Raw genomic sequence first — 12,879 nt, 5'->3', positions numbered from 1 at the left:
GGGTCAGGTCCACTAGAAGAGCACTTTCTTTCATTGTACGATCCCCTTTAATGATATAAATGATTACGGTCCATTCTTTAATGAGGGCAAAGATGAAAAACATAATGACTTCTGGATTAATTAATAATTACGGATTATGTGTAACCAGAACAATGTATAAATCACAGTAGGACAGAGTCGAACTGAAGTCTTTGGAATATAGTCTACTCTTCTTAATCGGATCTTCTATTTAATCAGATTCAGGTTCTCTTAATGCAGAATTAAGGACCATGTGGAGTCAATAATATTAATAATTAAGTAAGGCATTGTGTTTATTTCACAGTCACTAATTAAACCCTTAAATTTGACTTGCACTTAAAATGATGGGATCCTTAACTAAAGTATTTTAGGATTTGTATAAAAAAAATGCTGCTTGAAAAGGTGGTTAGTGATATGGATGATTTAACCATACGATAGGTCATCAAAATTAGATGTGTAGGGTTCAACACTATGTTCAGTTATCCGCTGATTATGGTAGTCCCCAGGAATAGAATAACAGAAGTACAACTCTGTTCACTGTGTAGTGGCCTGCAGTGGGAACATCAGTTAAACTCCCATTTCAATAGTTGCAGATGATACTAAGCTCTGTAAAGTAATGAATACAGAGACAGATAGTATAATATTACAGATGGGTTTGTGGAAGTTGGAAGAATGGGTAGAGAAATGACTAATAATACTAATAACGATGATGAAGTTTAATGTAGAAAATGTAAAGTTATGCGCTTGGGCCATGGAAACAAAAAGTACAAAACAAGTTAAAAAGACTCAATTACTTGGGAAAACTGCTGCAAAAAAATATTTGTGGATATTGTTGGATAGTAAACTTTATTTTAGTGATCAGAGTAAGACAGCTACTGATAGAATCAGAGAGATATATCAAAAAAGACTTAGATTCTCATGAAAAGGACATACAGTTTATCCTTATACAAGTCATTGGTCAGACCACACATGGAATATTGTGTACAATTTTGGGCACCAGTGTATAAAAAGGAACTGGAACGGGTGCAGAGGAGAGAAGCCAAGATTATTAGGGGAATGGGGGGACTAGACTACAATGACAGATTACAAAATTTGGGATTATTCGGATTAGAAAAAGGGAGACTTCATTACAATGTACAAATACCTGGGGAGTACAGGGATCCTTCCAAAGATGTCTCTATACCAGAACAATTTGTATCCTCTAGACCAGTGATGGTGAACCTTTTAGCGGCCGAGTGCCCAAACTGCAACCCAAAACCCCCCTCATTTATCGTGAGGTGCCAACCAAAAATTAAAGCAGTAACTTATTGCTCCCTGTTCAACAACTTTCAATCATATTGGCCTCCTGTGGACAGCAACACAGTAGAAAGATGGAAAATTTTCATCATTTTAGCTTCTTTCCAGTGTCCCTCTATACAGAGAAAATTGTGGGGCCAGCAGGAGGTCCTCCAAAGATAATTTGTCCCTGTCTACTCATTTTCCCACTTCTGACGGTCCCAAGTAGAGAAGTAAGTATCAAAATATGAGTGAAAGCAGCATCTTTTAAGTTGCTTAGAACTGCAGGAAGATTCTTTATGTCCTGTCTTGTGTGCTGGGGCAATGGCCAAGGTGCCCACAGAAAGGGCTCTGAGTGCCACCTCTGGCACCCGTGCCATAGGTTCGCCACCACTGCTCTAGACCTAGAGGAAAGGTGGTTCTACCATTATCATAGGCAGGGGATTTCCTCTACACCAGTTTTTTTGGGGAAAACTTGTTAAATCTTATAGGTTGGACTTGATGGACCTGCTTCTTTTTCTAACCTTATCTAACATGATGCTTGAACAGTAGCTGGACTTCGGTTCCTGTTGCTGGTCACTACACAGAGAACAGAGCTCCTGCATCCCTCGTTACTCAGCAGGAATCCACTGATTGAAGGGCATCACAAGTGCCAGATTCCCACACCACCTATGTATAGGTCATTAATGGCACCACCATAAGCAGTTTCCAACATATTGTTTGGATTAATCCAACACACTTTTCCAAAACCTCTGCTTGCTGTGAATACTTTTGGTGGATATAAATGTGTTTTTATCATTTTATGGCAATAACAAGGAGACATGGTCTTCGTCCACAGGAACAGCAGAATGTGTTCTACTTCTTGGGAGTATCACTGGCAGAACTTGTCACACAGGTCACATAATGTCAATAATTAACAAGGTTACAGCCTTTAACTTTGACTTTATCAGCAATTCGCAGATTAAATAAAACATTTAACATTGAAATGAGAAGAGAACACAATGGATGACGACTGAAGAAATGTCTTCTATGTATATTTCAGATAAAAATGCTTACATTGTATGTGGGTGATCTAAGTCTAAATGGCTGTTATAGGGAGACTTTCGCAGATCTGGCCTTGTACTCGTGACTCCTTCGTTGATGTTTTTATTTTAGGGTCATTTTAGGGTAGTTTAGTATGAGCTATCAAAAACAGCTGTTGTTATTGAGGATGACACCCCTACACGTTCACCAGTGATCACCAATCTCTATGAAGTGCTCCGGATCTGTGCACTGACCATATGCTCTCTCTACAATTTCTGTACTGATCTTGTGATTCTAATGCAGGTCCAGTCATCCCACCCCTCCTCTCCCCCAATGGGGGTCATTTACTAAGGGCCCGATTTGCGTTTTCCCGACGTGTTACCCAAATATTTCCGATTTGCGCCGATTGTACCTGAATTGCCCCGGGATTTTGGCGCACGCGATCGGATTGTGGCGCATCGGCGCTGGCATGCACGCGACGGAAATCGGGGGGCGTGGCCAAACGAAAACCCGACGTATTCGGAAAAACCGCTGCATTTATAAACCGAAATTGTGTCACTTGGGACGCGCTTACCTTCACCTGGTCCAGCTCGGTGTATTCCGTCGCGTTCAGTTGATTTTCAGCGCAGCAGCGCCACCTGGTGGACGGCGGAGGAACTACCTTCATAAATCCCGTCCGGACCTGAATCCTGTTCAGAGAACGCGCCGCTGGATCGCCAATGGGCCGGGTAAGTAAATCTGCCCCAATATGTTATCATACCCATAATACTCCTTACTCATTATACAGGGCCGTCCCCTCTGTTACATTCATATTTAGAAAGGAAATGTATGGAAGCCCATGAATATGAAGGGTACGTGACAATATGGGAAATTCAGTTTAGTTCTCATTACTGGAGTCCAGAGACTTTTTCTCAATTCTCAATGAGGTTAGACAATTATACCAAACAGAATTACCCATATTATTCTTACCTTCTTAAATTTTGCCAGGAGCTTCAGGTCATGTAATAACCAGGCAACACAATTTGGGACTTGTGAGAGACCTGTGAGAGAGTGACAGTCTGGAATTTTATGTATTAGTAAACATTTGTTCTAACCAAGAATTGATGTACATTCATGTCTTCAAGAGGTTTTTCCCATGAAAGAAAGTTTTCAAATTTTAATCCCATAGTGGCGTTTACACAATAAAGATCAAGTTGAAACCCTTACTTTACATTTTAACTTAGATTTATTGCTGTTTTGTGACTTATTACCCAGTCACAATTAGTGTAAAATTCCAGAGTGTGGAACTGTTCTGTGAGATGCTGTGTGCTGACAACGTGCTTGGATTATCAGGGTACAGGGTTTATATACATTTTCATTTAGCTTCTGAAAAGTCTAATAGTTCACATAGACACTGACACATAGAAAAAGAGAGATGAGACAGATCAGAGTCATGAGATGGATATAAGACATAATGCTCAGACAGTCAGCCTTGCTATGCTATGTGCAGACAAGAGAAGATATTCATGAGAACAATCTGACCATAGTCAGAAGATTTACAGTTGGATCTAGGGACAATCAAATTGTAAACACCAGGACTGATATAGACAGGTTGGAATTATGTTTATAAAATGTTGTATTTTCGTTAATAACAGTGATTTAGAGAACTTGTTGTTCTGAGTATATTTAAGAATCATATCTTCATGGGAAGATATCTTTTGTACTGTTTTCCCGGCTTCTTGGGTCTTTTGTGGTCTTCTTAAAGTTGTTTGGCTTGTTTTTTTGTCAGTAACCAGCATTTACATAACCAGCAGTTACATATTCAAGGATGTAACTAGAAATAATTGGGCAACAATCATTAGCAAATTTTAACTATATCTTCCCCCCTAAACAGTACATGCAAGTATAGCAGCCACCTCAATATACAGTTACCCCATTTTAAAGTAATTTTTTGCCCCAACCCCAGCCACTTTTGCTCCCACAATGTATAATCCTTTTATTTAAGTGCCACTTATAATGTTCCCCAGTTCAGTAGCCCCCCCCATACACACAAATAATGCCCCTCCGAAATGCCCCCTTTCTTAGCCCTTCTCCACATAGTTCTACATTTGAGGTAGTTCCCCTTATGTTACCTTTCTGTAACACCCTATATCTCATGATACCCTTCATGTAGCCACCCCCCCCCATCTTATAGCCATTATCTGTCGCCCTCCACCTTTGCTCTACCCTCCCCATGCATTGATCTGTGTAACAGCCCCCCACACACCTAATGCCTATGTGATGCCCCCTTTTGTCGTAGCCCTATCTTTTCTTGCCCGCTTTCCACCAATGTGCAGTCAGATTGGGGGGAAAAAATCTGATACTCACCTTTCCATGTTCCCCTGCAGCAGAGCCTCCTTTCTTCTTTACCACTTCTATGTGCCATTCTGAAGTTGGAAAGAGTGATGATGTCATCACATCATGCCTGACAACTTCTGCCACACAAAGCAGTGGCAGAGGCTTAATGACAAGGAGGGGATCTATTGGCCATCCTCCAGACGCTAAGTGGTCATAGTAGTCACAAGTAATACACCTGTAAAACCCATGGGGGAGATTTATTGTAGCTTGTACGTCAGTTGCCTGGCCAATGCGCTCTTGTAAAAGTCATTATTGCTGAGGGTCACTCACTTTATTTTACCTGTTTTATTTCTATTTACTACAATTTACCATCAATGGACTCGGGATTTGTGGAATGTTTTTATGTGAATAGGGGCCACAAATGTATTTTTACAATTAGACACAACAAATATCCCCCCATGACAATGACAGAGCGATACTCAGCAGAAAGCAGATCAAACCATTGTCCCGGCTTGTGTTTGCTGTCATTCCTCTCCATGTTGTGAGCACAGCAGGGCAGTATGGGAAAGGATTTTATTTCCCAATTCTTTATGAGAAATAACTGTTTGTATGTAATTACTACAATTCACAGAGAGGAAGGAAATCTTATATGAGTGTTATCTTTATAGCAGCGCAGTGTTATTCTGCCAGGCAAACAGTAGACATATTTACAGAACTTGGCAATGTCAGACATGGATTTTTACTAGCGAAAGGATCAGTATAAAAATGTTCACCATTTATTTAACACTTATTTCCAGCTATATTTTTTATGTTGTTAAATCATTACAAATAGAAATAAAGGATAATAACAATTTAGTAGCATTAAGAACAGATGAATGCATTTACACTTTTTTGATGCAGTTTTTAAAGCCAAAACCTGGAGCGTTTTACATCGTTTCTCATAGGTTATGAGCAGAATACGAGCATGTTTTTTCATAGCTCCTTGTAGGGTCAGATCCAGGTTTCAGTAGGCCCCTTGGCGAAAGAGCCTCAGTGGGCCCCTTTGCAGTAAACTCACATGGTGGCATCAAAAATTCAGAAACGACAACAGTCTACTAAAGTATTCCCTAGTTTATAATAACAAACAGCCCCCTCGTGGGTATTTTATATAAAGCCCCCCTCGTACCCTATAGATTCATTAGATACAGCCCCCTGAACTCCATGGATTACTTATGTTCAGCCTCATGTGGGCCCCCCAGCAGCTCTGGGCCCCGGAACTTACCCAGGTATGCCCAGTGCTGGCACCTGCCCTGGCTCAAATTCAACATTAAAGTGGTAAGTAGGGAAAAGTGGCAAGAATAAAACATATAATTAATAAAAGTTACATTTTATTAAAAATATAGTAACTTGCAAATTAAAGGGGTGTTCCCATTTTAGCAAATAATTGTTATTGTTTTTATGATAAAAAGTTATACAATTTTCCAATATACTTTCTGTATCAATTCCTCACAGATTTCTAGATCTCTGCTTGCTGTCATTCTATGGAATGTGTCTATGTTTTGTACTAGTGGACAGAAATCTGACCATGGTCACACAGGTGCACGGCTCATTATATCATGGAGAGTAATCAGAGCTGTGTGATACTAGCGAGCCGTGCACCTGTGTGACCATGGTCAGATTCCTGTCCACTAGTACAAAACATAGAACACAGTAAGAACTTCTCAAACTGCTGTGCTGTTAGTGCTATGCTTTAAACTGCTCTACAGCCTCTCCTATTTGCTCTGTGTAAAAACTCTAGCAGGATACTCTTTCTGGAATATAAATCAATTTTCTACACTCACGTTGCTACTAGCAGGATACACAAAGTTTATAACTGCTGACCCATTTCCCATTATAATGGGGTGAAAAGTAGAATCCTGAGACTGTGACGTAAAACTCAATTTTTAATTTAATCATCCAAAAGTCATAAATGCCGCCATCATGTATACAAACCCCCTTACTCATGACTATGACATGTATTACATAAATACATCATGGTGGCGTTTATGCCTTTTAAAGGAAACCTACCATTTGATTTCATGCATTATGAACCAAACATACTTGGGGAATGCAGTAGCTGCACTGATGCAGAAACATATTATAACATATATATATATATATATAAAACTATTATAAAATACAGGACCTTGGGAAAGCTGGGTTGCATGCTGCTTGCCGTACATAAATACATTACATGGAGATCCTGAACTCTCCAGACAGGACAAATCAACCTGAGCTGGATGACTTAAACACAGCAGCTCTAAATCTAAAATGTTAGATGTCCTTTAAATTACTAAATAAAAATGTAATTTTTAAGTCACTTTTCATGCCATTTGCCATTTCTTTGCTGCAGCATTATATGATAGTTATCCTCCAGGATCAATTGAAGGTACTCAACCTAATAATGTACAGTATATACAATAACAGGTATGGTCATCTGTAGTTAACTACATTTCATTTTCATAGGCAATATATTAGATTCTATAAATTGTACTATTTTAGTGTTCATATAAATAATCAAATCTACCATCAATTTAATCACAAAATCACTGGGGCAGATTTAATTACCCGGTCCTGTCGCGATCCCGCAGTGCGTTGTCCGACGAGGATTCACTAAGGTCGTGCACTCGAGATCCTGCATCCGTCGCTTCCCCGCTGAGGTCCGCCGGAGTTTACCTTCTTCTTCCCAGTGCATGTAAGTGCGTGTCTTGCGACACAATTCTAAATGTTAAATCTTGCATGTTGTCCGAATCCGTCTGGTTGTCTGACAACCACGCCCTCGATTTCTGTCCCATGCAAGCTGGCGCTGATGCGCCTAAATCCGATCACGTGAGCAATTTGGCGCAAAATGGAAATCGTCGGGAAACCCAACGAAAATGCGCCCAACTAAAATGTGAAAATGAGGACCATTTCTATAAATGACTTTATTGGCTCCATCCTACGTGTACAATGTCTAGCAATTTTACACCGTTTCTCCATCCATAATACCTGATGACTTTTTCTGTGTTTTTATGGAATAATTTACGCTTTTAATAGTCCCCTATTTGAATGCAGGGAAAACAATCTGTTACGATGAAGTATCTAAATCCTATCATCCGTTTTATCTCCAAATAACCTGATAATGCAAAAAGAAAATGTTTCCATTCTGCACAGAACATTTTGTGCCGGAGTGGAGCGCAGTTAAGCTCATACTGGGTCTAACATTACAATACATAATGTTATTTTTTGGCAGCTCGATAAAGGTTCATGATGCTTTCAGTCTGGAAGCCTCTTTGTGGCAAAATTAATTTTTAATGATTTTTGTGCTGTAAGAAGCTCACAGTGGTTGAGGGGTTATTTGTGTACACCTCACGCAGATTGCCAACTTTCCAGGATTATTACATGTAATAAGCCTCCAGATTCATCAGTGAGGACAGGGCCAGGATTGACTTCACTGGCATGTGCGCAATTTCATAATGGTAATACCACTCCGCGGATCAATCTGTGGCATATCATTTAAAAGGTATTAGAATGGCGCTGCCCTGTCTGCCAAAGAAATGTGCCAAGTTTTAAATAAATAATAATTCTATTAATTTAAATATATATAATACTAAATCTCAGTATATAAGCCCAGATATATCATTGTGTCTGTGCCAGTTTTTTTGTCTAATTTTGCACTAAAAACAACGTCTTTGGTGCTTGCACATGTTTTTATTAAAGGAAATCTACCATTTGCTTTTATGAATTGTGACGACACTGATGCAGAAACATATCTTGTCTAATCCCTGAACAAGATGGTTTTGCTCAGAAAACAATTATAAAATTCAGGACCTTGGGAAAGCTGGGTGCAGGCTGGCTGCTGTAAATAAACACATTACTTCCACATACACAGGAGCTGCCTGGAATGTCCAGACAGGACTAATCAACCTGCGCTGGATGACTCATACACAGCAGCTGGGGGATGGTGCAGTGATTGATTACTTCTGCCTGTCAGGGACAACACAGTGATTACAGTATTCTCAGCTTATGCTAGGAAGGACAAATCTGAAGCAGTGCATAATTAGGGTAAGAGGAGAGAGCCCAGGCTGCCACAGGAGCGACAGAGCCTCATTATCATAATTTTATAATAGTTTTTTCAGCAAAAATACTCAGTTCAGGGATTAAACAAGATATGTTTCTACATCAGTGTAGCTACAGCATTCTCAAGGTATGTTTGCTTCATAATGCATAAAAGCAAATGGTAGATTTCCTTTAAGTGTTTTTGCACTGCTTTTTGGTTGTGGTTGCAATTTGTCCGACACTTTAGAAAACTGTGCACCTAAAGGGGTGTGGTAGTACTGAGTCAGAGTTGGTGGCCACATTTATTACCGCAACTCAACACAATTGTGCCACACACTGTGCACCAAAAAGAAAAAGGTGCAACTGTGTGCACACTTTCCATAGAAGTGCCGATTGCACCAGATAATTTAACACCGTGCACCAGAGGCAGTTTGCAACACTATTGGTACATTAGGGCCATTGTTTGCCAATTTCAATGTTTATACACCAAAAGTTTGAACATGAGTGACGTACCACCCAAAAAGAGAAATTTGATTGCAACAAAGAATACTTTATTATGTGCAAAAATACATAAACAATAGATACAATTACTGGACAAGCAACATAAATTAAAAACTCTGCATGGTACAATAAATGGCTGAACAAATAGCCTCGAGGTAGGTGAAACAGTCATGAGAATTGTTTAAAAAGAACCAATGCACTATAGTGCATGGTTACAAGGCAATAAACAATGACACATATAAATAGGATGACCAAAACAGTAACAAATACCATACCAAATGATGACCAGCAGAGGATTGCCCCGACACGTGTTTCGCACGAAGTGCTTTATTAAAGGAACCTGCTACCGGATCTACCTTATTAGGTAGATGGTAGGTTTCCTTTAAAGATTGTGCAACACCCCTGCCAACTTGTAGGCAAGGTGGTAGTTGCGAATAGCACTCTCTCCATGCCAGGATCTATCTGCTGAGCAGCTGTAGATTCTGCCTGGAAAGGTAACAGTTAAATTGGTGTAAGTAATTATCCAATTATGTGGCTGTATTGTTAGCTGGAGTGTTATTGGAGAGGTTTTACCACCTGATCAGAGGGAATATAAAACCCCTGTGCAGAGGGAGTACATGGTCTGTTCTTAGTCAGAGAGAAGAGAGAGCCAATGTGTGCAGCAGATACTGATCCCAGGAACTCAGGAGTCTCAATCCCAGAGCTGCAGCTTCCGCAATTTGGACACAGCTCCACCTCAACTATACCAGCCTGTATCTACTATCAGGCTGGTGCACCATTCCTGCGGACCACTCTCCATGACCACTCCAGTAACCAGAATCTGATGTTAATCGTGTTAGGCCATTGCCTGCTGTTTGAGGTTCAATGAAGAACTGTAAGTTAATTTGCACAACGTTGCCTCCGTCTGATCCCTGGATATGGCTGTTTACTACCTCAGGCTCCCCATCCCTTACCCAGGGACTCATCCTAGAGACACCTCAGGGGTTGCCTCAGGGAGAAACCATTGCATCAGCCTCTCCCTCCATATTTCTTGCACACACCACCTGCTGGAGACCTGCCAGGCTGTAGGACAGCCCTCCAGTCCCCATACCAAGCAGCATGACCACAGCGTGCCCAAGGCCGCACTAGCCAGCCATTCCATGATTTCTTTCCAAATGACAAGGATTGAGCTTTTTCCCTCTATTAACTTTTACACCTACCAATGCAGGATCTAAGCAGCAATCAAGGGTGAATAGGTGAACAGGTGACTTTTCTGTGTTGTGTCAATTTAATTTCCAGGAGGAATAACAAAAGAACAGCAGTTCTCAGAACACATGTTTGTGAATTACGATTTCAGGAGAAATGCAAATATTAACTAAGACAGACAAGTAGAGCAAACCTTAGTGTTTACAGCGGCACAGGGATTTCCAAATCAGATTGGATTTCTTTCATTCAGAGCCAAGAGAGGAAGGAGAGGAAGTGGTGGCTGCAGGAATAACAATGGTACTAAAGTCATATGTGGAACGTATTCCAAATTCTATACATCCAACACAACATAACTGTATTAAAGATGTGTTCATATATATTGACCATGAAATATTGGAGAATAAAGAAACATTTGTGCTCATAGTACTCAATATCAGTGTTCCCCAAACCTATGGATATCCATGAACCAGTAGAGTACATGTTTATTTTCCTGGACAGTGAGCAAAGTCCACATCTGTACTGGTACTGTGGGCAGTGGGACATATAAGGAACAGAACCGACACCCGCGTGGGTATTCCCACACCTTCAGTAAGCTGCAACCCCTGCCTCATCCTTCTCGTATGGCTCACCACAGCATATGACATATGACATATGAATAACTACATTGACTATGAGGATAAAAGTGTCAACTGTAATCATAGATATATGTCATCTATAATCCATATCAGTTAGTAAATTATGATTTGTTTTGCAAGTATACATTGATAAAGTCGCCGTATGGACTGAAACTTTGTGCAAAACTGATAGATCTGTATTCACTTGGCTTCACTTGTAGTATATGTACTTTTCCAATATAATTAGTATGATTTTAAGAAAGCAAAAAACTAAATATTAAAATAGCAACATACTGATTCATTTAAGAAATGGCCTTAGGGATAATATCTGTTTATTTTACCAATACAAAATTGGCATTTTTCTTTTCTACCACTAGAGGGCAGTATGACAAATGTTATTGGGACTTGCAGGGAAGTCACACATTCTTCTACCAATGATTCAGGACTGAAGAATGTGCTGTAAGGTGTTTGTGTGTCTTCCCCTGTACAGCACATGGCCACAGCTGCCTAATATTGTTTTCAGGACTGGATTTATTTTACAGATTTCTCTAAAAATTCAAATAACCTTCTTTGTCAAAAAATTATCCTAATTAAGATTAGGAACTCATTGGACCCCATTATAGTCAATATGATATTTTAGGCTCCGATGGAGTCATTATAAACATACAGGAATGTGTTGTTATATTCCTATAATTTTTAGAATTTTGCATTTTGTCATCTTGTTGTGGGATCTCTAGGTGTTATTCTTTAGGCGTCGACTAGAGGGCGCCACATCTCTTCTGTTTATGCATCATCTCACATACATTTTGTGACCAGCACCAGCTACTGTAGATGGCGAATATACTCTGTTTTTCATGGTAAATAGGATGTTACGGATTTTCAGAAGTTGTATGAGCAGTTTGCCACAATATTGGTTTGTGCAATTCAGTATAATATATATATATATTATGCTTTTAGAAACACTGCTCACTACTATAGGAGAAGCAAGCAATCTCAAACTCAAATTAATTTGAAATTGGATATTACCCACTAGCTTCATTAAAGTAGATGGAGATGAAGGTCAGGACTCGATGAAGGCCCACTGACCTGTGTGATGCATTTTCTAAGAGAAAGCAGATAGGTTTGTCTTATACTTGTTTACCTCCTTTAAAGAGAATTGTTCATGAATCTTCCTTAGACTGTGTATAGACATTTAACAAATTCACAATTTTTTACATATTTAGAAATTTCTAGAAAGATTGTTTATGGAATGGTAGTACGCAGAGTTCTATTAAGAATTTTCCATAATTGTTATTCCATAGTGAATACAAGTATTTACCTATACATGTGAGGGGGGGTGATGGGTCTATCATCAAAAGGAAGCATGATAAACCAGGGACAATTACTCATATATCTTCTTATCTTTATGGCCTCCTTATGTCTAAAAGCAACTTTTGTGATTATGCTAATGCTTCTGAAGGGCTCTGGTGGGTGTTTTCAGAGCCCCTCAGGCTGTTACAATAAGCAGAGCCAGTCACCCCCCCCTGCACTTTCTGCTGCTATATTACACAGGCAGATGAAGGAGAGAGAGCAGGGGGTTGGGCGAGACATGTTCTGAACAGTGTAACAGCTTTGAATCTCAAGCATTGAGTGCCCCTGGTTTAGCATGCTAGATATTGATGGTAGATTTCCTTTAAAGTAAATCTACGCTCAGGATGAAGGATTGTAAACCAAGCACACTGACATACTGGTCCGCATCGCCTCTGGCAGGATCTGCTCTTATTTTAGCTTCTTATGCCCTTGTTTTTAAGAAAAAAAATTTAAAATTTATGTGAGTGAGCCTGAGGGGCTCCTGGCTTAATAGGTGTCAATTGAGTCTGGAGCTCCTCATGTTCAATGCTTAATTTTTGAA

At 39.8% G+C, this 12,879-nt stretch overlaps 1 protein-coding gene across 3 annotated transcripts in view; it reads left to right on the top strand.

Moving 5' to 3' along the window:
- Positions 1-12,879, top strand: part of PRKAG2 (protein kinase AMP-activated non-catalytic subunit gamma 2) — a 187,671-nt gene that overhangs the window by 82,801 nt on the left and 91,991 nt on the right. The gene's annotated exons all lie outside the window — the stretch shown is intronic.

Source organism: Engystomops pustulosus, chromosome 5, assembly GCF_040894005.1.
Source record: "Engystomops pustulosus chromosome 5, aEngPut4.maternal, whole genome shotgun sequence".
Classification (NCBI taxonomy): Eukaryota; Metazoa; Chordata; class Amphibia; order Anura; family Leptodactylidae; genus Engystomops; species Engystomops pustulosus.
The sequence above is the reverse complement of the archived record's forward strand: the minus strand, read 5'-3'. Positions and strand labels throughout refer to the sequence as shown.